At 37.2% G+C, this 25,103-nt stretch overlaps 1 long non-coding RNA gene across 1 annotated transcript; it reads left to right on the top strand.

Moving 5' to 3' along the window:
- Positions 1-3,274: 3,274 nt before the first annotated feature.
- Positions 3,275-24,775, top strand: LOC131277923 (uncharacterized). Its single transcript, XR_011648331.1, has 5 exons — positions 3,275-3,542; positions 4,682-4,804; positions 21,152-21,267; positions 21,379-21,470; positions 22,500-24,775. It is a non-coding gene; the product is annotated as an uncharacterized lncRNA (long non-coding RNA).
- Positions 24,776-25,103: the final 328 nt, after the last annotated feature.

The following is a 25,103-nucleotide window of genomic DNA, read 5'->3' as shown; positions in this document are numbered from 1 at the left end:
AAATAAGACTATGAGCAAAAGCAGTATATTGCAAAGGTAACAGATTTCAGATTTTTCATCTTATTAAATCTTAAGAGTTTATCATCTGCAGAACCTAAAACTTGACATTGTTTGAACAGAGACTTACCAATCCTTACATGTTAAAATAATTGAGGCAAGTCATCTATGACTATGGTTCTAAAGTCTTTTATAGTAATTTAAAAAAATCTTAACCATCTTGAGTAATATTTTATTGATGAGTCAAATCTCATTATATGTCTTGTAAGCTTCATAGTCTCCTTATACTTTCCCTGGGGTTTCTCCAGGGAGATCCAGAGATATGGGTTGGGTGACATTTCAGAGCTCTGATGAATTTTAATGTGCATTCTACTACATAATAAAACATCTCATTCTTTTCAGTAAACAGATAAGGAGTAGGAGACAGGATTAGTATTACATCTGTGGTTGTCTCTACAAGGGACAAGATTGACTGGTGAGAGGATTAGAATTTGGATGAATTCTAATGTGAATTGTATGGTATTTTAATATTTAACTTCAAATCCAAATTCTTTAGTGAAAGATTTGTTCTAATCACTTACTATGTGAATACCATTGTCAGGAGAATGTAAGAATTTATAAAATTATACCAGCAGACGTAAATCGCCCAATAAAAAATGAAGCTTATACCTGTTTTATATTTCTGGCTCTGCCACCAAGCAGCTCTGTGAGCTTGAGATTACCTTGACCTTTCTTTTACATATTTCAACATCTGTTAAATTTCCTTAGGTGGTCCCAGATGAAGAGGGGATTTGGCAGTTTTTTTGGTGTTATATAGATAACAGAAAAGAAGGTGTCCTGTCCAGTCTGATAAACTAGAAAAGTAGGAGTGCTGTCCATATTGGTCAAATTAGCTGGTTCTCCCCAGATTTTTTTCCTCCATTGAGATCCAGCATGTGATGGTGGAGGCTACTTTCCACCTGAGACAGAGAAGATTTTAAGGAAAGATGAGAGAGTTCAGCTCAGAGGATTTATACCCATTTTGGAGGACACAGAGAAAAGGAAATTAGGAAAATACATAAATGACTTTTGAGTTTTTCCCAATGCCTGGTAGTGTCCTATATGAAATGTTCTGAGCAGGAAAAAATGGTGCTGTATATACTCATTATTTCATTAAGGGCAGAAAGCAGCCCTCCCTGCCCCCTTGAACAAATGAAAAGGACAACTTGTGGCTGTGCTCGTGGCTGCACAGCTCAGGTGAAAACAGGGGTTTCTAGCCGGAAAGGGTGGATGCATCCATTCCCAGGTGGCTCTCAGTTGCCTTTGATTTAGCAGACACTGTGCAAGACACTGGGGCAGAGTGTGAGCAAGGTGGAACTAGCTTAAAATCTGGTGTGATGAGTGCTGCTAAATGGGATCAATTGGGTGCTTTGTGAATGTAGGTAGGGGGCTAATCTACTGTGTGGGAGGACACAACCTCTATAGACAGTGATATTTAAGCTGAGACCAGAAGTCAGGTATGAGGGAGGCACATTAAGGAGGTACCAAAAGTGCGTATAAAGTACCGGAGGCAAGTGAGAACATTGCCAGTGCAAGGAAACAAAAAAGTCCGTCGTGATTGGACCTTGTAGAACAAGGAGGAGAGTCTCCTGATGATGAGCTGGAGAAGAAGGCAAGGCTGATTGAGATACTAGCTCCTTTCTTCCTTTAGTGTGAATAAAAAAGACATAGCAGTGGTGTAATTCTGGCTGAGGCCATCTCTGGATTTGAGATGGACAAGTCTCAAAGGCCCCATTCATACCTCGTAGTTGAAATGTTATCATCAGTCATTCAGTTCACTTGGGCTTGTTAGTTACTTCTTCTGGACAGTTATATTTTAAGCTTTTATTTAAGGTTCAACTTAGGTTGAACAAACTGTTAACTTTAAGTTTTTAAATTTTTATTTTTAGAGCATGGGTAGTTACTGGGTGCCTCAGGGAGCAGGAGCCCCTGAGAGTAGTAGGACCATTTCATGTAGCCCCTACAGCCTAGCAAAATACCTGCCACTGCAGGAGTCAACACAACACTGCACAGCAGCCCTGCGCTGGCTACAAAGACAGCAACTTTTCTTTTTAATTGATTCCCAGTGGTGCTCTCTTTCTTCAAGTTCTGGTCCCGTAGAGAACAAGGAAGTGGTGTGCCTCCTCCTTCAGTGGGATTCCCTCTCTGAGGCTAGTTTTGGGTAAAATTTCTGTATATGTTTTGTCATCTTCCCCTTTTCAATTTGGCTCACTGCCCAAATTTGTCCACTTTACTCCCTTAACAATATCATCCCACACCCCCAGAAAAACAACCCTGCTGAACAATGACAACAAAAAGCAATCGTGAAAAATAAAAATATAATTTGAGTGAAAGCAGAGATAATACAATCCATTAGGTAAATTTATACTAAAGTGTAAATGACCAAAAATGTATAATTCTCCAGTCTCATTTTGAAATACAATAAATCGCTTTTGTTCATTTTTATTTTAAAGCAGTCTGAATATTAGCCATTGGATCAAAATGAAGACTTTCTAACCGTGTTAAGGAAGTATTTTAGACCATGGTAGCATTTTTCTGAAAATTTCAGTACCATGCCAGCAGGTAGCCACAAACAGCTTCAAAAGGAATCAGACTTCGGGCTGATTATCATAGATTAGTTTTTTTCAAAATGTATCAATTGCACAAACCTGCAGCCATAAATAGCAGGACGCTGGTGAGGAGCGCCCCAGACCGTAGAGAATCCTGTGTAGCTCCCCCCACACTTCGTCACCCAGGTCACACACACTCCTCTGTCTCTCCCCTGGCCAGGGTCCTTCTCCAAGGCAAAGAGCTTCCCAGCGAAAGTCTCGGGGCGTAAAAGGCACTGACCAGACCTTGCCGCTTCCTCAGCCCTGAGAGCGCCGCCCCACCCTCCGCTCCAAAACCCGACCCAAATAGGAGACACCCAGCCGTGGCCTTCCGCGAGTAACCCCCACCCAGGTAGACACGGGCTCCGCCGCCTGCGCAGGCCCGCGGGAGCAGGGCGCTGACCCCCGGCTCCCCCGCCCGCCCCGCCAGGCCCGACTCAGGCGAGCGCGGGCGCCGGGCCCCCGCCCCGCGTCGGAGCTCTTTGTTCGCTGCCCCTTCGTGTTCCTGCTCTCAACCTTGCTCCCAGCAGCAAGGCCAGCGCGCCCGACCTACTGGAAAGTTGCTGCCGAGCTGTGGAGGGGCGTCATCGCCTCCTAGCAACGCTCCTAGCAACGGGGTAACATCTGCTCCCTCTGGTCCAATGCGAGTCGAGAACAGCTGCGCGCCCGCCTCGCGTTCGGAACTCCGAGTGTGAGGCGCTCCAGAGACAGGAGGGACGGACCTGCAGGAGCCAGGGCTGCCCGCTGAGCTGCAGTTGCCTTTGCTGCCGCTGTCGCTCGGCTGCCGCGATCGCTGTCGCTGTCAGCGCGGGTCTGAAGAGTGACAGCGCTGCATAAGAAGGAGCGAGCCCGGAACCCCGCGCCTTTGCCAAACAGGTGCATGCGCCCATCGCCTGGAGAGGGAATCCTGCTCGCAAGGTATGTCTGGACTCATTCAGCCAGGAACCTTCCTCTGAAGCTCAAGGAAAGACTGTTTTTATTGACGGTGAGGATAGGAATGTGTACCGGATCCCACCCCATACCCAGACATTGGAAAGTGGCTAGCCGGTGGTCCCAAAGAACCTGATTTTTTTTTTTTTAAACCCTGGATTGGTTCTTGAGAATTCCCCAGCCCATCATTTTTAGGTTTGTGTCGGGAAGTTTTTAATCCTTGTTTTCCTTTGAATTTGCTGCCTATGTGAGTCTAGGAGAATTAGAAGCAGCAAGCACCCTGGGAAGACTGTAGTTAAAGCTAAAATATAGTGTAGTTCCGCTAATTCAATCAACACCTATGGAGATCAAAATTCTTTTTAGGTCTTGCTCTGGAAAGGGTCCATTTGGCCAGGAGCAGCCTTTCACTGTTACTCAACCTCCTGAAAAGTAACCATAGTAACTCACCTCTCTTGATGGGATCCTCCTTATTGGCTGCCTATCTTCCTTTGGAAAGCTCATCTCTCTAAATATAGAAGATGATGAGATCTGTAAGCATACATCAGCGTAGAAAAGGTGCAGTTAAACCTTCTAAAGAAAAACTGTCTTCAAAGCAAAAGTAGCATTTAGCTATTTCAAACCTTGTCAGAAATAGTGTGTATTCCAGAGAAAGATTGAGTTAGCTTTGAGTTAACTACTGGATAGGTACTTAAGGGCAAACACTTCTTGAAATCATACAAAATCTGTCATTTAAAAACAAATTAAAGATATCTAAGTTTGATTTTTTTTAAAAAAATCAGTTTACTGATAATCTTCCAAAGATAATCTCCCAGTAAATTACTGGTGATATCAGCTTTAGTTATTTGTACATTTCTTAGGAGGGTTGAAATTCCTCATGTTTAAAATTAAATCTCGAGAACATTAAAGTGAGTCTATGTGTTTGAAGATAATCTATCTATCATCTACCTTCCTACCTACCTATCTACCTATCTACCTACCTATCTATCTTATCGTGTCTAGATTGACCCCCCTCACACATCTTAGGTAGGGTCCTCCTACCGCATGCTTTCCCCTGACTTGAGAACCAGTTGATATTGGTGCAGTCCTGACTTGTCCAATGTTATTTGTGTCTATCTCCTTGTTTCAAGATCTCAGGTACCGTTCATGAGCCTGAGGCTATAAGAAATGCTCGCTGTGCAAAGGGGGACTCCGAACAGATTTTCTGAAGCTGTCCTAGAAATACACTTTTCAGATTGATTCAGCATTACCAGGTAATAATTAGCTTAAAAGAAACTGCTGTTTAAATATACATCCAGAGAAATAAATGCTAATGTGGCATTACCATAACTTAGGAGATCAATACAAGGGGTTGTTTATATAGATGGTTGCTGGGTAGGAGTCAATAAAGGTTTTCTGTAGAAAGGACATTTGTGGGCTGGCAGATTTTCCTCTTTTAGACCCATGTGGACAGTGTGGGCCAAATTAAGTAGACTGGCTCCAGAAACATGCCAGGTAAGAAGCCCTATGTACACACTGTTGCATGTCTGAATGAAGGAAATGAAGGGAATTCTCCAAGTTGCAAAAAGATTGTGGTGATGTTTTAAATATAATTTGCCTTAAGGTCACGTTGATAGAAACCCCTGAGTTTTAAGCACTTTAAATACAATTTTTAAGATAATATGATTTTGAATTAGCATTGAGCCCTTCAGCATTGTGTAATTTTCATATGCAGTAAGATATCCATTGTGGTTCATGTAGGTAATCAGTCTAGGAAATTACAATCAAATTCATCGAATACAACATGCTATACCATAAGAAATAAATGAAAAATTAATTTATTGAAATTTTTTTCTTGTCTGATTGAATAGATTGACAGATATCATGCGACCTCAAAAGTATTGATTTCTATAGTCAGTTATTGAGATACCTGTACTTTGATACTTTTAAGCATTAATTTTTACCACTTAGACCAACAAGAGACTCTTGAAACCAATGTTCATGCCACCCATCCTTCTTTCATTCCCAATAATAATTAATATATTTTATGGTGAGAAAGGAATCCAAGGAGACCAGTAAGATTTACTGTCATCTGCCATGAGATGTGTACAGAGTTCTATTAATGCTCTCAATTTGAGAAAAGTTTGAGTAAAGCAGCCGTGATGACTGGTTCATTTGTATGCATTAGCCTTGTGCATTAGTAATTTACACACATCCTATCTCTTATGGGATATGCACAGAAGTTAAAAATCATTCAGCACCTTTTAATTTATGTGAATGAGTTTGTCCTTTCATTGAGACCACTGTCAAAATCAAAAAGGTCAAATGAAAGAGGTTCTTAAATTTTATTCTTTCATGAATGTGTAATGTGCAGAAAATATACTGTGCACTTCTGACAAACAGATTTGCTTCAAAAGTCCTTCACCAGAAAATGCCATCATGCGATTACTTAGCCTTAAATAAATAAAAATAAATCAAATGTAGGATTATAATATAAACACTTAATCCTAGAGATATTGGTGGATTCAAAGTTAGAGTGTGAAAAAATATTCCATCAATTTGCTTTTAAGGTTAAAATCTCTGTCATCAATGCTAGCACCAGTTGTACTTGTACATATCATGGATTATAAAAAGGGAATGTATTCGGGGCATAAGGCTAAGATAACCTGAGATAAAGGAGGTTAAAACTGAAACCAAGTTCTAATTTCTGTCTTCTTTTCTCATATAACTCTTATGGAAGTTTTTAGGTCTGCATGAACAATCCTTGTTTAATTTTATGTCACTTTACCCTCATGGGATTGAGAAGATGATGAGGTCCTTGCCTCCACACCTGGGCTTTCTGCTTGTGACTCTTGCTGGCTGGCTTTAGCCATCAGAACACTGACATCCCAACAATATCTCTAAAGCCAAGGATGAACCAATTTAGATCGCTCTATTTGTCAAAGCAATATACTTTGGAAACCCAGAAAAAGCTAAAATAAAATAAGCATCCCAGAAACAGAGGTAGGAATAAATTGGCCATAACATTCAGCACTAAAACTAAAGAAGTATACTTTTAGCACTTGAAGGAGCCATTCCTTGTCAACTCTTTCTTCCCCCATTTTTTCCCCTAAATAAATTATCTGTCTAAATAATATATATCAGCTTTTATGTTTCAATTTTTAACCTTGTACTATTATTTTTGATTATCTTCTTTTCTGATTACATTTATAATATATAAATATTATACATTTATAATATATAAACCTAATCACTGCAATAATTCATTAGTGATACTTAGAGGGTGAGGATGACCAGGTTTGAGGCTGCAAAGTTGTACTAGAGTAGACGTTATTTTTTAAATGTTTATAAAAAGGGAGTATGGGTTTAAAACATCAAGAAAAACTGGTGATATAACAAAAAGAATCAAGATTTGAGAACCTAGAATTTCAAATCTAGCCCCCTATGCTACTTGTTTTACTGCTTTATGCCTTCATTGCCCCATGCCTAATGTGGGAATCAACTAACTTAAGTGGATTGCTTGAGCTTGAGTACACTGCAATTTAATGAAGCAAATGTAGCTCTTTAGAAGACAGATGCCTAGGGTAAATGAAGAACATTTCCCCACTAGAGCATTTCCAGGGGACCAAATGAGCAAGGGGAGAGAATCACCCAACTCCAGAACAGTTCTCAGATATTCTTGGTAAACAAAGTTAATGATCAGTTCTATCTTGTGCTTCCTCTTGAGTAGACGCTTTTGATGATACACACAAACTTGAAGAGGTGGTGGTAGTGATCTCAAATTGGAAGATGATGGGGGTGACATAGATCAGGTGCTTTTCAAAAGACCACTGACATTCACACGTTAGGGGTTAAAACTCTCCTCTCTCACTGGTCCTTGTATCTAAGAAAATTCCAATATCTCACTAGGTATTATTGGTAATATATTTCTTGGTAGCCATATCCAGATATTTGCTTGCATGGTAAATTTTCTTTCTGATTCATTCCCACTGAAAGTGGAATGAAGGGGAGCATCATCTCTCCAAAACAAGGAATGTTCTGCTGGGGGGAGGAGGAGGGTGGTAAATCACAAAGTTTTCCCAGAAAGCCCACCATATTTGGTCTCTATCATTATTAGGACAAAGTCATGGCAGAAGTTGGGTTCTGGTGCAACTAATTTCATGATCACTTGGCTGGACATGTTCCATTTAATGATGTTCTGTTTGGCTCAGTGACCCACCAGTAGAAAAGATGGGTGTGTGGAACTGGAGGTGTTTATTTAATGTTCCATTCTCATGCTCAGGGTTTCCTGAGGGGCTTATAGAATCTAGTATCAGATAATGTTGTTGGTCTCTTAAGAAACCCTTCTAACTTGTTGGCTGTCAGTATCCCTTGGAATTCCTGAGAGCAGCAACTTGTTGGTAATTCTAACCTAACAATAGAGTCAATAATATGCTTGATAAATCTGAAAAAAAAAAAAGACTGCATCATTGATTCAGGGCTCAAAACTGGCACTGAGTTCTCCTATCACAGAGTATATTGTACAGAAAGATACTATGCAAGGGACTGTGAGAAAGAAGAAAGATGGATGATGGAGTATTGATAAATGTCAAAAAAGTTAAAGGTCCTTTTAACCTTCAGCATTACAACCGTGAACATCTACACTCTTGAATACATTCAAAATGTTTCATGCAACCCACGCTGAACACTAAAGAGAGGATAAATGTCCTATAATATAACATAGTGCTGTTGAGTAGGATATATATTTATGATTTCAAATGTCACTTCAATAATAATACCTAACATTCATTGAGTAGAAAATATGAGCATATGTAATGAAGTAAGTGCTTAATTATTGTCTCATTGAATTTGTATGTAACTCGGTGAGTTTGATATCCCATTAAACAGATGAGGAAATTCAGGCTTTTTGAGATTAAATACCTTGCCCAAAGTCACTAAGCTAATAAACTGTAGAATTGGGACTTGAAATATCCTTGTAGGGCAGCACTGGAAGAGCATGTATAAGCCATACAGCAAGACTACAGAATGTGGCTAGTAGATGAGTAGCAGGTAGGGTAACTCTAATCTAAAGTGGTCATAGCCCTTAGAGGGAGAATTTCCAGTAGCTATTGCCACCAGCAAAGCATTATTTAGATAGATATGGTCACTTTTACTTTTTAAGGCTAATGCCAGGCTAACATCATAAAAGGGGCAACCAACAATAAACTGGGAAGCTGAAACCCATGGCTTGGCTACAGTAAAACTCAGTTGTTTACTGAGACCAGAACCCACCTACTTTCTCCCCATCCCATCAGCCTCCATCCCTTCTCACTTGTATGATAGTCTAAACTAGGGGTTCTTAACCAGGAGTCCATGGACACTCAAGGGGGTCTGTGAACTTGAACTGAAAAAAATCAATTTATTATCTTTATTTTCTCTGACCTCCATCTGAAATCTAGCATCTTCTTCACTTATGAATGTATGCAAGTTACAGTAGTATTCATTTCACCTGACTGGCAAAGGGGTCTGTGGAACAAGAAAGGTTAAGAATCCAGTATGTTGGTACAAATACCGTGGTAGAAAGAGAACTGAAAACCTTCCTGAAATTAAGATATGTCCAACTCATCACTTCTCTATCATCTCTCAGGCTTTTTGCAGTCTTGGACAAAGGATGGATTACTATGACAGGAGTTGTTCTTTTACTGTTGACTGTTCTCTCAAAGTGTTTGTAAATTAATTTGCTGATGATATTTCCTTATGTACTGCCCTTGGGCCGTGTACCAAATGAAATCACTTGAACAATAATAGGATTTCAGTTGTCTGGAGACTGAAGCAAAACAATAAGGAAGAACATTTGAACAATTGTTTGTAATTACATTTTAAAGATTTATTTAAAGAAATATTTATAAATTACACTGCCAAGAACTCCAACGCAAGGAATGGTCATTCTATTCTCTGGCTTCTAATTTGTTGTTTGTTGAAGTTTTACCCTACAAAATGCATTAGCCAGGCACAGATATTTTATGTGCCCAGCGGTTACAAGCATTAAAAACAATTGAATATTCAAGCCAGCATTAGCCATTTCTCCTTCAGGCATAAATTTAGCCTCAGCCTAATTCACTTTTAAAATTTATATGCTATTCTCAGAGCTCAGGACACTGACTATGAAGACATAAAGTTATTTTATATTTTTGTCTATTTCATCAGCATTATTTGAATAACAGACTGGGTTGAGTTTGGCTTCTTGGCTGTGGGAGAATGACAAACAGATTTATACATGTTTAGTGGATCGTGGCAGGCAAACTTTTTTTTTGATATTCAGATTAACTTGAATTAATTCTCTGAATGGTTATCTGGTATTGAAAAAATGTTACATTTCCTTCATCCAAAATGTATAACCAGTGACAATAAGCCAGAAATATTTTCTTGGACCCGTACTATATTTTTCAACTTGATCATCTGAAATATCCTCTTGCAGTATTTTAATTATCTAATTATAATCCACTGTCTCTGGGAGGCAGGGTGATGGAAAGCGCCAGTGCCGATCACTTTCCATGAATTATTTCAGCGATATGTAAGCCAGGGCTATTTCTATCCCCACTTTTCAAATGAAATTATTTAGGCTTGAATACTTTACTGAAGGTCACACAATTAGGAAAGAGGCAGAATGGGTTCAAACCCACTTTTCTCTGGCTTCGAAACTCAAATTCAGAGCCACATACCGGACTGTAAATCCACTCAACCTTTCTGGAGCAAAGTTTCCTCATCTGGAATTGGGTGGGGTTGAATCAGATGATCAATAAATAGTTTCCAACTCTGAATTTTTTGAGATCTAATCCAACCAAGAAAACAGATGTAGGAACTTATGTTTGCTATATATTTAAGCCTACAAGTGGCAAAAAGCATCCTCCAAAATTTGATGTGAAAAACATTGCAAAATAGCTAAACAGCCTGGAAAGAGGTAATTGTCAAAGTGATACCAGCTGTGAAAGCTTTTCAGCATTTCAACAACCCATGGGAGTGTTTTTTTTAAGAGCAATAAACTAAGTGGCTAAATGTTTTGCCCATGGAGCTAAGACTCAACTCCAGACTCCCTGAGAATTTACTCTGCATTTTCAGGGTCTGATACATTATATATCATAGGCTCACTGCTTGAATACAGACAGACAAAATCTTTATGAACCTTGGAGACAATTAGTACAATTCTGTGGTCTTGATCAGTTAAATCAAAATATCTTCCCTGGAGGTTCATTTGAGAACCAGTATATATAACATTTATTTGACATTTGTTTCTCTAAGGTGCCACATGCCCTCCCTTTTATCATACATTAAACGTTTTTTAATTGTCCATAAATGCTGTGGACATTGCATTATTTTGGAAAATAAAATGGAATATATATGTGTATATATATATATATATATATATATACACTTATGGTATTGTCACTGTTCTCATTTCCAAGTCTTCCCTCACCCTCTGTTACAGTATAATAATTCACTGGATCTGGTAAAAACATCAGTGACCTGTCAGCTATAATGCTACTAAGAGTCATTGATGCTTCTTAATATGAACGTAGGAATTCATGATAAAAAGTGACCTCATTCTTTCTTCACTATTTAGTTAAATGCAGTCTGGGTTTGTTCATGATGCTAAAGTATCTCAGCGCATGTACAGAAACAATAGCAACAACTACAGAAATCAATCAAGCCAATTGCTTGGCATTATGATGATAATGTAATCAGTTGATTGACTGAATGTTCTGCTTTTCAACTTGTTGTAGCTCTGCTACCATACTTCTCTCATGCTGTAACATAAAATGCAGTCTTGGAGCAGCAGTAACCTCATTAACCTGGAAAATGGTTAGAAATGCAAATCCTCTACCCATACCCCAAACTTCCTGAATCAGAAACTCTGGGGGGGGGGGGGGTGGAGTCCACCTGAAGCTGGGGAAGTGTTGGATTCCTCTAGGTTCTTGGCTATGTCACGTAAAAGAATTTAAGAATATGCCAGTTTATTTAGGCCAGTAAAAAGAATTTATTGGGAAATTGGGATAAGAACAGAGGTTGCTAAGAAATGGGAGAGAAGGATGGGAGTATGCACCAAGATTTGATGCTGGCTCCTCTAGGCAGAGAGCAAGATTTGCCTTTTGTGGTGACCTTTTAAGCTATTCATTATTCATCCCCTTGCTAATGCTAAGGGAAGGGCCCCAGCTGTTATTGGTTACCCCGTAAATAGTGGGGACCAATGGTGAGGCCTGTTTGGAATACCCAGGGCTTGCCCTCAGCCCTGGAAAGAGTGCCAACTAGGACCTCAAGGTAAAGGTCAAACTCTCCGCAGGGTCTCACAGCCATGTGTGGTGGTAGTGCTGTCTGTTCGCCATATTGTCTGTCAGCCATGTTGTGGCTCATCTTCTCCTTGTTTCCCTGTAGTAACCTGCCTCACAGTGATCTGCATTTTAACAAGCCCTATAAATGATTCTAACATTTAAGAACCACTGTTAAAATAGTTTAAAAAGAAGTTAGCCACAATCATTAATTGCCATCATGGAATAACCCAAAGCTTCATCTAATTATTTTATTTAATCCTTTAAAAATACACCTAACAAAATACAGTCTACTAAAAAAAACAGCCCCTGAGAAAACTGGGTCCAGTGATGATTCCTTTGTTTTCTATACAATACATTTTGTTCTTTAAAAAAAAGAAATCTTTTGAAATCAGTGAATACTCTATATACACTGACTTTTGTCTATTGAATTCAGGGATCCTATCCATATAATAGCAATTGTTGTCTTTGTTTCAATTATGAATTATCATTATCTTTACACATTAGTCTCTTTTTCTACCAGCCGTATCAGTGGTTTGAACATTTTGATTTCTTTACAAAATATGCCAAATCTAACTTCAGGCTCTCTTAGGTTTATAATTTACAGTGTTGCAAGTGAATATTTGGAATGGTTAAGGTATCTAGTCTGTAGCTTTTCCTACCATTTTTCTATAAAAAGCTGTGTATAGATGCCACCAAGTTGGAGGAGAAAGTAAAAGAGGCAGGTTCTTGAAAAGCATATTTAAAATATTTAAAACTGAAATAATTTAAGATTTCAGAGAAAATCTACTGACTATCTCACAACAAATTTAACCAACACATTAATAAACTGTTCATTCTTTTTTGAATCAAATAATTTTGCTTTCTTTTTAAATTAATTATTTTTTTTGTTACTTCCATCTTTTGGCAACTGTGTATAATGCCCTTTGAACATCAGTGTGCAAATATCTGTTCGAGACAGTGCTTTCAATTCTTTTGGATATACACATAGTAGAAAGATTGCTGAGTCATATGGTAATTCTAAGCTTTCTGAGGAAATATCAAACTGTCTTCCATCGTGTTCGCACCATTTTACACTGCCATCAGCAGTGAATGAGTGTCCCTGTTTCTCTGTATCCTCGTCAACACTTGTAATTTTCTGTTTTTTTTTTCAATAGTAGCCATTCTAATGAGTATTAAATGGTATCTCATTGTGGTTTTGATTTGCATTTCACTAATGGCTAATGATGTTCAGCATCTTTTTATGTGCTTATTGGACATTTGTATATCTTCTTTGGGAAATGTCTATTCAAATCTTTTGCCCATGTTTAAATTGGGTTGTGTGTCTTTTTATTGTTGAGTTATGGGATTTCTTTATATATTTTGAATATTAAACCCTTATTGGATATGTGGTTTCCAAGTTAAAAAGGTTTTAATATTTTCTCTTTACTATATTAAGTGTTTGCAACCCAGATGCTTGTCTGCATGTTCTTGTCCCTTGGAAATCTGGATAAAAACCATAGCCAAACACCAGTTGTGGAGATGCTTCCCTATATTTTCTTCTAGGAGTTTGATAGTTCTAGCTCTTATATTTAGGTCTTTGATCCATTTTGAATTGATTTCTGTATATGGTGTGAAGTAGAAGGTTTTCTTTTTCTTTTTTTTGTATGTGGAGATCCAGTTTTCCCAGCACCATTTGCTGAAGAGACAATTCTTTCCCAATTGAGTGGTCTTTGCCCCCTTGTCAAAAATGTGAGGGTTAATTTCCGAGCTCTCATTTCATTCCTTTGGTCTATGTATTTGTCTTTGTGCCAGTATCATGATTTTGATTACTGTGGTTTTGTAATAAAATCTAAGTTCAAGAAGTGTGAGTCCTCCAACTTCGTTCTTTTTCAACATAGCTTTGGCTATTCAGTGTCCCTTACCCATACAAATAAATTTGATGATTGGCTTTTCCATTTCTGCAAAGTAGGCTGCCAAAATTTTGATTGATATTGCTTTAAATCTGTAAATTGCTTTGGGTAATATTGACATCTTAACAATATTTAGTCTTTTAATCTATGCCCACAGAATGTTCTTCCATTTATTTAGGTCTTCTTTGATTTCTTTCAGCAAGGTTTTGTAGTTTACCATGTACAAGCCTTTTGCATCCTTGGTTAAACTTATTCCTATTGGATTTTTTAAGTTGCTCTTGTAAGTGGAATTTTTTTTCTTGATTTCTTCTTCAAATTGTTCGTTACTAGTATATAGAAACACTACTGATTTTAGCATATTGATGTTGTACCCTACCTCTTTGCTGAATTCATTTATTAGCTCTAGTAGCTTCATTGTGGATTTTCTAGTATTTTCTCTATAAGGATTATATCATCTGCAAATAGAGGAAGTTTTACTTATTTTCCAATTTGGATGCCTTTTATTTCTTTTTCTTGCCTAATTACTCTGGCTAGAACTTCCAGTACAATTGTTGAATAACAGTGGTGGCAGGGGGCATCCTAGCCTTATTTCTGATCTTAAAAGGAAAGCAATGAGTCTGTCCCCATTGAACATGACATTAGCATGATGTTTTTCATATGTGCCATTTATCATGTTGAGGAACTTTCCTGCTTAGTTTTCTGAGTGGTTTTTTTTTTTAATCAAAAAAAGGTGTTAGATTTTGTCAAATGCCTTTTCTGCTTCAATTGAGATGATCATGTGTCTTTTTTTCCCTTTCATTTTGTTAGTGTGGTATATTACTTTAACTGATTTTCTTATGTTGAATCACCCTTGCACATCTGAGATCAATCTCAGATGAAGAAGGATCATTCTTTTAATGTGCTGTAGAATTCAGTTTGCTATATTTTGTTGACAATTTTTGCATCCATATTCATAAGGGTTATTGGTCTGTAATTTTCTTTTCTTGTGTCTTTATTTGGCTTTGGTATTAGGGTGATTTTGGCGTCATTAAATGAGTTAGGTAATGTTACCATCTATTCAATTTTTTGCAAGAGTTTGAGCAGGATTGGTGTTAATTCTTCTCGGAATGTTTAGTAAAATTCACCAGGGAAGCCAACTGACTCTGGATTTATTTAGTTGGGAAGTTTTTGGTTACTAATTTAATCTCTTATTATTTGTTGGTTGAGGTATTCTATTTCTTCTTGAGTCAGTACAGGTAGTTTGTGTGATTTTTTAATGAATTTGTTCTTTTTATGTTGGTTATCTAATTTCTTGGCATATGGATATTCATAGCACTCCCATGTAATCCTTTTTATCTCTGTGGAGTCAGTAGCAATGCTCCCTTTTTCATGTCTGATTTTAGTTATTTATGTCTCTCTCTTTTTTTCTTGATCAGTCTAGTCAAAGTCCTGTTGATTTTACTGACCTTTTATTGAAATTTTGGTTTTGCTGATTCTATTGTTTTTTTATTCTCTATTTCATTTACATCAATTCTAATCTTTGCTGTTTCCTTCATTCTGCTCACCTTCAGTTTAGTTTGCTCTACTTTTTCTAGGTTCTCCAACTGTAGGACTCTGATTCGAGATCTCTCTTTTTAATGTAAACATTTAGAGTTATATGTTTTCCTCTCAGCACTACTTTTACTGCATATCAACCACATGTTTTGTCATGTTGTGCTTTAGTTTCATTTGCCTCAAGATATTTCCTAATTTCCCTGGTGATTTCTTCTTTGACCCATTGGTTTGTTGTATTGTTTAATTTCCACGTATTTGTGAATTTTCCAGTTATTTCCCTGTTATTGATTTCTAGCTTCAGTCCATTATGGTTGGATAAGATACATTGTATGATTTCAATATTTTTAAATTCTTTGAGACTTGTTTTGTTACCTAAGATATGTTCTATCCTAGAGAATGACCTATATGCACTTGAGAAAAATGTGTATTTTTCTACTATTGGGTGAAGTGTTCTATTTATATCTGTTAGGTCTAGTTGGTTTAGAGTATTGTTCAAATCTTCCATTTCTTTATTGATCTTCAGTCTAAATGTTCTATCCATTATTGAAAGAGTTGTATTGAAGTCTTTTACTATTAACTTATAACCATCTATTTCTCCATCTAAATCTGTCAATATTTGTTTCATATATGTAATGGACTCTTCTGTTATGTGAAAATATATTTATAATTGTTATATCTTCTTGTTGAATTGACCTCTGTATCAGTATAGAGTTTCCTACTTTGTCCCTTGCAACAGTTTTTGACTTAAAGTCTATTTTATCTGATATTAGTACAGCTATCCCAGCTCTCTTTTGGTTACTATTTGCATGGGGTATTTTTTCCTTCCTTTCACTTTCAACCTACTTCTGCCTTTGAATTTAAGGTGAAATTCCTGTAAATAGCATATAGTAGGGCTTTGCTTTTTTTTAAATACCTTCTGCCAATCTCTCCCTTTTGACTGGAGAGTTTAGTCCATTTACAATTAAGATAATTCCTGGTAATTCAGGACTTTCATCTGCCATTTTATTATTTGGTATTTGTAAGCCTTGCATATTTTTTTTGTCCCTAAATTCTTCTGTTAAGACTTAGGTTTATATTTATTTGATTTTTTGGTAGTGTATCTTTTAGAGTTCCTTCTTATTTCCTTTTTTAGATATTTTTCAGATACCAATTTAGTTTCAATGGCCACACAAATACTTTGCCCTCCCACCAATTTAATACTTGTTACAAGTTATATCCTATGCATTGTGTGTCTAAGGCCATAGATTTATCATTACTTTATATGTATTTACATTTAAGTAACTGGATGAAGTGAAAAGGGGAGTTACATACTAAAAAATGCAATACACTAGTGCTGTCCTTTATAATTGCCCATATGGTTACTGTTACCAAAGATCTTTATTACTTTATGCAGCTTTGATCCACTGTCTAGTGTCCTTTCCTTTTAGTCTGAAGAAATTCCTTTAGCACAGACTCCCTGAGCTTTTGTTTATCTGAATATGTCTTAATATTTCCCTCAATTTTGAAAGACAGTCTCACTGGATATAAACTTCTTGGCTATCAGTTATTTTTTTTCAGCACATTAAATATTCTTTCCCACTGCCTTCTTGCCTCCATGATTTCTGATGAGAAATCAGGGCATAAAGTTATTGGGGGCTCCCTTGTACATAACACTTTGCTTTTCTCTTGCAACTTTCAGAATTCTTTCATTGTTCTCAGCATTTAACCAGTTTGACTACTATTTGCTTTGGCATAGTTCTCTGAGTTTATTCTTGAATGTGTATATTCATTATCTTTCATTAAATTTGGGAAGTCTCTGCCATTATTTCTGTAACTATTCTTTCTTCCCCCTTTCTCTCTTTCTTTCTTACTGACACTTCCATAATATGTATATTGTTATACTTGATGATGTCCTGCAGGTCTCAGGTTCTTTTCCCTTTATTTAATTTTATTCTTGTATTAGTCAGCCAAAGGGGTGTTGATGCAAAATACCAGAAATCTGTTGGCTTTTATAAAGGATATTAATTTGGGGTAGAAGCTTACAGTCATGAGTCCCTAAAGAGTCAATTCAAAGTTACTTCCTCACCCAAAGTCTGTTGCTGAGTGTTGAAACAAGATGGTGGGCAATGTCTGCCAGGGTTCAGCCTTCCTTATTTCCTGTTAAGGCTCCATGGGTCCAGTTGCTTCCAATCTCAACTGTCGGCTGGCATAAGGCTCATCTCTTTCTAGGCTCAGCTGCTCTGCTTTCTCCACAAGACAAGCTGTAAACTATCAGGCGAACGGCCTCAGCTCTCTCCCTTGGGGCTCCAGCATCAAAACCAAACAACTGTATTCTCCTTCTCTGTGTCTTTACTTCCGTGTGAGAGTCTGTTTTATCCCCACCAATTGGGTGGGAACTCAATCCTGCATGCCCTAATGACACGGTCAAATAAAAGCCCTAATCCCAGAGGAACAGATCAGTTTGCAAATGCAATCCAATATCTATTTTTGGAATTCATAAACAACGCCAAACTGCTTCATTCTTAAATAAGCTTTAGAGTACATAAATGATACATCAAAAATATAGGGATGTTCCCATATATTCCTCTCCCTCTCCCACCCTTTTCCCCATTAACAACATCTTTCATTAGTGTGGTACATTTGTTACAATTAATCAACACATACTGAAGCATTGCTACTAACCATGGTTAATAGTTTACATTATAGTTTACACTTTGCACTGCACATTTTTATAGGATTTGACAAAATGTATAATGGCCTATATGCATCGTTGCCATGTCATTCAGAACAATTCCAATGTCCCAAAAATGCCCATGTTACACCTATTCTTCCTTCTCCCTTCCCTCAGAACCTCTGGTAATCATTGACTTTATATCAATGTTATAAGATATTCCATTGCTAGAATAATAATGTCTATTTTAGTCAACAGTTGCATTTCCCCCTTATGTTCATTCCTCAATCTTGAGAATTTTAGGATGGTGATGCCCACTCTGTTGCTGTTTGAGAGGGGGCTTAGATCCCATGGGGCAGATGGATGGAATTGTCGTGCTTGCAGTTGTAGATAATCTGTGTTGTTTGGGATGGGTGCTGTCCATCATCATTATTTTGTTAGTTGTTCTGGGCTAGTCCAATGCACTGGAGAGTAGGTGTTCCAACTCTGCTGAGATTCAGGGCTCAACTGGCATATGAACAGACCAAAGATTTAAGTCTCTGGTGCATATATTTAATAGGTATAGTGCTAATTATATGTTCAAATGCAAGGGGCAGAATAGTCATGTATAGGGAAATTATAAATCAGTCTAACTCTGTTACATTGGGGAACATGTATTCCAAGTTAAGGCCCACTGACAGGGTGCCAAATCCCTGTCTATAGTGTCTAGATGTCTCTAGAGCCCTCAGGAGCACCACTGCTTGAGGCACTGCTCCCTTTTTTTTTTTTTTTTAAAGATTTATTTATTTATTTAATTTCCCCCCCTCCCCTGGTTGTCTGTTCTTGGTGTCTGTTTGCTGCGTCTTGTTTCTTTGTCCGCTTCTGTTGTCGTCAGCGGCACGGGAACTGTGGGTGGCGCCATTCCTGGGCAGGCTGCACTTTCTTTTCACGCTGGGCGGCTTTCCTCATGGGCACACTCCTTGCGCGTGGGACTCCCCCACGCGGGGGACACCCTTGCGTGGCACGGCACTCCTTGCGTGCATCAGCGCTGCGCATGGCCAGCTCCACACGGGTCGAGGAGGCCCGGGGTTTGAACCGCGGACCTCCCATATGGTAGACGGACGCCCTAACCACTGGGCCAAAGTCCGTTTCCCTGCTCCCTTTTTATATTTCTTTTTTCTTGCTGCTCCTTAGCCTGAATCATTTCAATTGTCTTGTCTTTGAATTCACTGAATCTTTTTTCAACTAAAATCCGCTGTTGACATCCTCTAAGGAATTTTTCCTTTCAGTTATTGTCATCCATACTCCTATATTTCAGTTTGGTTCCTTTTAAAAATTTCTAACTCTTCATTAAGAATCTTACAGTATTCATTTGTCATTTTTCTGACATCCTTTAGTTTTTTTCTCCATGTTTTTATTTATTTTAACATTTCAAAAATCATTTTTTAAAGTTTGTTCAGTTTGTCCAAAGTCTGATGTTCTTCATTCATAGTTTCTTAATTTTTATCTTATTCCTTATTTCCTGTTTGTTTTGTAACCTCTTGTTGCACTCATTTAAATATTTAATATTTTGTTGTATGTTTTAATATTTTAATGTGTTAATTGGAGTTTAATTTCTGAACTGTCTGTTCTTTAAGTTAAGTTTGTGTGTAGCTAGTGATATGACAGAAATTTCCTCAAGTGCCAAGAGCTAACAAAAACCAACCAACAAACAGGTTCCTCTCTATCTTTTTGAGTTTAGATCTTACCTTGGGTTTGTGCTCCCTTGTGAATTTCTGAATTCCCCCATTTACAGGAATGTCTCCTCTACTTCTTACTCCCTAGTAAATAAAGTCTCCCCCCTCCCCCATATGCTCTATTGTATGTCTTAAAGCTTAGAATCCTTTGCCCAGGCTGCTTTGACTTAATTGTTTCTTAAACTGTTTTAGCTGCCTGCAAGGCGTGCTTCAGCCTCCATGAGTCAGTTGAGGGTCTTAGTTCAGTTTTTCAGCCTGCCCCCTGGTAGACTGGCACTGACATACAGGCAGCACAGTATATGCATAGGGGTTACTCCACTCCCTGTGGAACAGGGCCAGGTCCCCACAACGGGACTGAAGTCTGGCTCCACCCTGCACCAGGGAGGGTATAGGGAAGAGGCCTGCAATGATGCTGCAAGCTTCTCCTACCTGTTTCTGAAGATGTGTTTTCTTGATTTGGCATTCAACTTATTACTGCAACCCTTTAACTTTTCCGGAGTTTTGAGGAAGATGGCCCTGCCAGTTTTTGCTCGTAGTTCAAAGATTCGAGGGGGGGGGGGGGGGGGGGGGAGGGGCAGGAACAGTACCCTGGAGCTTTTTAATCCAGTTGACCAGAAGTCTAAAATAGTTTTCACATAGAAATATTTGAGGGTGTGGATTAAGGGTAAACTAGGTGATGTTTAAAAATGAACTTTCTTGGCCTCCTGTAGTTGAATGTATACTGAACTGGACTCTATTTGCATTCTAAATTCATTCAGTGCTTTCGTAGGAAGTTGGTTGTATTTTGGTTTTATGGTTGAGCTTGCCCCCTCTCTGTGATATGAGCACCACCTAGAGTACACACTGGGAACTCCCTCTAAACCAAACTATCTGTTCTGAAAACCTGTTTTAAGACTGCTGTCCTGTGTTAAGCAAGTCAGAATACTTAAGAGCAACAGTATTTTACAGGTGAAAACAAAGGTCTGCATTTTCAGTTATATACCAAGGTCAAGTTTGCTAGTCAGAGCATTACTAAATCTTTGATTTACTCTTGATCAACCTCATAGCCTTATCATAGGTGTTTGTCTACAGTTATTTCTTTAAAGTGAAATTGACTTATTAATCACTTCATACCAACTTGATTAATTTAACAACACCAAAGACTTTCTCTATATTAGGAAGTTTAACTAAAATAATGATGAAAACAACATTCTCTTCCATTACATTTTGTGAATCAACTTCAAATACGTTTATTTTGACATTAAGTGTCATGTCATTAAATAGAGTATAGGTAAGTATTTAATTTCCTGGGATTTTATAAGGGTATAAATAGAAATCTCTAATTAGAACATCTATTTTGGCACTAAGTGATGGCATTTGCCTGGCTACTGGCTCTCCAATCCTAAGATAATTGACTATTACACATTGTTTAGTGAATGAACATAGAATATCAATTTCTGGGGTCACCAATTTCTTTTGTACAACTTATACTGTAAAATACTCTGTCAAAATAATATCTGACTTTTTTCCAATTATTTTATTTGTTTAGCTTATCCAACAAAAGTATTACTATATATAATAACAACGTCGAAAGTAGCCTACTTTAAGAGGAAATATGCAGAAGAAGAAGATTTACATCAAGATTACCATGGGTATTTTCCAAAAGTAAGGGTTTATTTATTATTACCTTTTCATATTTGTGAGTCTTGTCAATAGTGAAACACTTTTAAAAAATTTTTCTGTAATGTAGATTTAATGATTGTGTTTGCTTTCTAGCACCTGATATTACCTGAGGACAGGACTTGCATTCTCAAACTTTCTCTGGAGAAGCTTAGGTTTCTTGAAGACCCAGAAACCTATTTAAGAAGGTCTGTGTTAATTAACAATTTGCTGAGGAAGATTCATCTAGAGACGGAGAAAGAGAGCTATGAATACTTTAAAGAAGCTCCCTGTTATAAAACTGCTTATTCTGATACAAGAAAACGGCTGAAGTTTATGGTACAGGAATGCTGTTCTCAGTCTCTTTATTATGAAGAGCTGCATTCATATCATATTGTGCCTTATGCTTCGGAGAATGCCATTTATGGAATGGGCTACACTAGCAGCCACTTGGAGCAAAATTCTCAGTTGCTTATTTATAAAATGAATTAAAGTGACTGTTAAGTCCATTGATACTTTGTTTCTAAATTCCTGAATTGTTTATAATGAAGATGTTAATATAAGGCACTAATTGCCAATGCACTTGAGATCAAAGATGAGATGCATGCTGAATTGATTGGAGAGAACCCTGGTTATTATTCAGCAGTCCTTAGATCACCAATTGAAATTATGTCCACATGTTATAAAGCTGGTGAATGAGTGCTTTAGAAACAAAAAATCTTAAAAAAATTTTTTTATTATAAAGATAAGGTACACAGAAAGGAACCCATATCAAGTTGTTAACAGATTTAAACATTTCAAGCCCCCTATTTCCTACTTCTGCCACTCATAGTGGAACAAGAAAGTAACAGACTAAACATATACTGTCATGTCCCTGAGGATTAAGGAGGAATGAAATAAATTTTCTGTAAATGATGAGAGGAAGAGAAGACTTTCTAAAATACTTTGGTTTGTCAAGCATTGTGCCATATAATGGACACCATTCTCCTTTTACTTTAGTGACAATTCAAGGTGGGGCTAACTATACTGTGACTATCTGCTGAATGAAACACCAGATTACTCCAAACTGATTAATTTTACTCCTTTTTTTGGCTTGGTAGACTTTTCTTTTTAAAAGCAAAATTTAATAAAGTAGCCTCACAGATGGGCTTATCTCTAAGTTCTAGGGTTGTTTAAAATTTGTGGTGGGCCATTAGTGAAGAGTTGATGTTTTATTTATGATGTCTTTTTTTTTGTAGGCTGTGATGCTCAGGAAAAAGGTAGGCAGGTAAAATTTGTTTTATGGGTTGATGGTTTTTAAAAAACCTATCTTTAAAAATGGATAAGAACAACAGGAATTCTATATGATGTTATTTCTTTATCCAGCCAAGAGTGCATCCAAGGCTGCCTGGCTGAAACTTTGCACTGATTGTTGTACAGTAGACAACCATTCACCATTTGACAAAATGTCTCTGAAAGCTTTTGGGGTAAAGTTTGGATATCCCTATATTTTGCAATTTGAAAGATAATTATTTAACAAATTGAATAGATTCATGAAATTTTTTGGAATGGTTCATAATGTTCTTTGAGGTTTGAGTGAGATATCTGATTTCGTGTCTGGAGTTTTGTCCTATGGAGCATATAATTTAAAGAAATGTCATGAACTGATCAAACGAATTGGGAAAACTAGGTGCCAAAGGTATATTCAAGGAAATACCAAAGACGCAAAGATGAGTGTTGGGAGACTGTGAAAATGAATATAGCAATTTAAACTGAGGATTGCACAGGTAATAGAAGAACATTGTTGAAGGATTTCAGAACTATTTGCTTACTAATGTGCTTTCAGAGCACTTTATGCATAATAATGAAAATCGAAGGCACTGCTTTATATGAAGATATTACAGGTCTTCAGTAATCATATGCCTTCGCAAATTTAAATATGGTGACTTGTTAACATAGTATCTCCCTGCCTGAAAGTTGACACAACCAAGAAAGCCTTTCTATTTGACAGATTTTTGTTTTTAGTTTGAATTCACTACATGCTCCCTGAGCCATGGTGTGACTAACATGAATGAATTTTGTGTAATTTTGGTGCCATCAGTAGCATGCATTGTTGAAGACCACATAGATATATAATTGGCAAAAGTGTCATTTTGTATTTACTCACACAATCAAAATTAGGAAAAATACTTTAGAGCAAACTGAAAAATTATTTTTGAGGTTAATGCTGTGGGAAATTTAGTATGAATGGTGGGATAGCTTTGAAATACAAAGATGACTATTTAAAGATTCAGAGCAAAATTTGGCATGAAAGTTCAAAAACTTAATTTTTCTGCTTATAAAATTCCTAATTTCTCAGAACCCATCCTTTAAAAGATAAATTTCTTAAGCAACGGGACTATTAAATGTGCAGACTCCAAATTTAATAGGAGAAACTATAGTATAATTTCTTAAGTAGAATTAGTTCTCTAATAGTTTTAAAATTTTTATGGAAAGGAACATTTAACTTGGTTTATGACAATGTCTGTAAGAAATAACACACTAATGCTAATAGATGTGACTTTCAAAAAACACATATTGAAATTGGTTGAGGACAGAAATATACATGCCTTGGGATAGAAAAGAGAGGGAGAGAAAAGATTACCAAGAAAGTGTGAAATTATAATATTTATTGTACTTTAGAAATCTTAAAAAAAGCAAGAACTCTTGGGAAATGGACCAGTAACAGCTGTAAAAATCTGTTTAATTTGATGCCATCATTAACCATGCTCACTGATCTATACGTTCATTCGTAGAGAAGGAACTATCTTAGAAACCAGCTGTATTTGTGAATAAGCTTTAAAAATATGCTGATTTTGAAACAGGTTATTTTATTTAAAAGTTTATCTTTTAAGGCATTTAATTTTTTTTCAATAAACAACTCATAGATAAGGAGTTGACTAATGTTATCTTGATTTTTAAAAAATAATTTGTATTTAAGCCTTATAACATTGCCTGAAGTAAACACCAAGATTACTGCTGTTTTCCTATGGCGGCCCTATATAGACCTGCTCCATTTTGGAAGGTACAAACTGTGGGAGACCAGGCAGGACTTTTTTTGAACCTGTGGATCCTTTCTCAGGTGACAAGAGCCATCCTTAGGGTAAGGAAGATGGGATGGGAAATCCGAGTGCCTTTGGTAAAGCTGATCACTCTTCTGGGTACCCAACCGGCTTAAAGCCCTAATAGAGGAAAACATTTTTCTTTTTTTTTAAGTAGAAGGGGAAAATTGAAGAGGAAGAAAAAAAAGGAGTGGAGGAATACAGAGCAGTGTAAGAGAGAAGGTTGTCTGTGAAGGGGTTGCTTACTTCCTATACTCAATTTTGCTTTCCTGTGTCTCCTCTAGACCAAAACAGTTGCAGTCTACAATGTATTGTTTCTTTTATTCACCAAGAATGCATACAATTAGATGTTATACATGCTCTAGTTGAAATGTGGATACTGCAGTAAAATATTCCTGAGACTGTATTACCTGGGTGAATGAACAAAGGAAAAATAGAAATTAAATTGGGCAAAAGACTAAATGGTGAGTCTGTGTAAGAATGGAAAAGCTCACTGTATAAGAATATTCACAAACTGAGGGATAGAGGATATGGAAATAAATGCAATTCAGCACCATGTCTGAGCATCTACTATGAGCAAGACACTGGGCTAGGAGTAGAAATCCAGAGAGGTAAATGATATACTATTCCTTTCCTCAAGAAACCCCCTGACCAGGAGGAACTCAGGACTGATTTTGTTCTGTTTTGAAAAGTAAGAGCTCTTTATAGGGAGCAGCAACTGCATTTCTCTTTGTTAAACTAAGGGATGGTTTGTAAACATAT

This window comes from Dasypus novemcinctus, chromosome 3 (assembly GCF_030445035.2).
Source record: "Dasypus novemcinctus isolate mDasNov1 chromosome 3, mDasNov1.1.hap2, whole genome shotgun sequence".
Lineage (NCBI taxonomy): Eukaryota > Metazoa > Chordata > Mammalia > Cingulata > Dasypodidae > Dasypus > Dasypus novemcinctus.
Note: the sequence above shows the minus strand (reverse complement) of the source record. Positions and strands in the feature narration are given on the sequence as shown.